The 1,200-nt window shown below is 48.4% G+C and overlaps 1 non-coding gene across 1 annotated transcript; it reads right to left on the bottom strand.

Annotated features, from left to right (window-relative positions):
* Positions 1 to 201: 201 nt before the first annotated feature.
* Positions 202 to 340, bottom strand: LOC124799713. Its single transcript, XR_007017068.1, has one exon. It is a non-coding gene; the product is annotated as a U4 spliceosomal RNA (small nuclear RNA).
* Between the last annotated feature and the right edge of the window lie 860 nt (positions 341 to 1,200).

Below are 1,200 nucleotides of genomic sequence, written 5' to 3'. Positions count from 1 at the left end.
GATCGATTAACTCAGTTTTTTTTTATTACAGAGGGCAGCTAACCCTCTGACCGAACACGCTGAGCTACCGTGCCGGCAGAGAAGGTAACTGAAACTTCCTGGCAGATTAAAACTGTGTACCGGACCGAGACTCGAACTCGGGACCTTTGCCTTTCGCGGGCAAGTGCTATATCAACTGAGCTACCCAAGCACTAGTTACACCCTCTCAGAGGCTGCCAAAAATTGCCACAGAGACAGTATTTCATGTCTCTCTGGCGGGGTATTGGTAAAAATTTTCAACTAGCTATAATCGCACATCAGTTCTACTTCATTGGTTACGATATTGCCACTGCGCAAAGATCGTTTGATAATGATCGCACTTACCCACTTCCAATAAACTTTAAACATAATTTCAAACCTTTTTTAAAATTTCTTATGCTTAACCTCAAATATTAATACATTAACTCCTTTGTAAAGAAATAATCACAAGGCTGAAGGTGTGTTATATGTAAGAGTTCAAGTCTTTAAAAGAATCAGTTGTTTATTGGTCAATAACTAAGTAACTTGTAATGTGGAGCAGCTTTGGCATTAGGTAGATTTCGAGGAAGAGGGGAAGTAAGTGGCTCACGGAGCGAGCGCCACGGTGCCGGGCCGTCACTTAATACGGGTCCCCATTACGGAGCCCCGGCGTCGGAGCGGCCAGCGGCCCCTGTGAATCAGGGCGGCAGCTGATGGTCCTCGCGGGAGCCGCTGTTGTGTGTTTACGAGTCGCCCGGAGTGCGTGCCGGCTCCGCCCGCGGGGAATCCCCTGTCGGGGGACGGTCGCGCTTAATGTCGCTTCCTCACGACACGCCGCCCCCCGGTGACCCAAGCAGTCCATATATCTCCCGTTTGTTTGAATACTGCTCCAGCGAGGATCACGACAGTCGCTACACGTTTTCCACTGCACGTTCTCAAGTCTCTAGCTACAAATTAGTGCTGCCTGGTGTTCGCAGTAACTTGAGAGTTAATTCCACTGAACACCACCACTTTCTAAACAGTGTCACCAACTTCTGCCTAGGCTGTCTTCTCAAAGTTCGTACACATATTAGTGGACATTAATACGGGGTGTATCCACCACTCGCCCTTATGACGGCTTGAAGTCTGCTGGGGACACGTTCAATGAAGTATGTGAATGTCTGTGGAGGAATGACAGACCGTTCTTTGGAGCGAAGTCGACGT

This window comes from Schistocerca piceifrons, chromosome 5, assembly GCF_021461385.2.
Source record: "Schistocerca piceifrons isolate TAMUIC-IGC-003096 chromosome 5, iqSchPice1.1, whole genome shotgun sequence".
Lineage (NCBI taxonomy): Eukaryota > Metazoa > Arthropoda > Insecta > Orthoptera > Acrididae > Schistocerca > Schistocerca piceifrons.
This window is presented reverse-complemented; position numbering and strand designations above follow the sequence as displayed.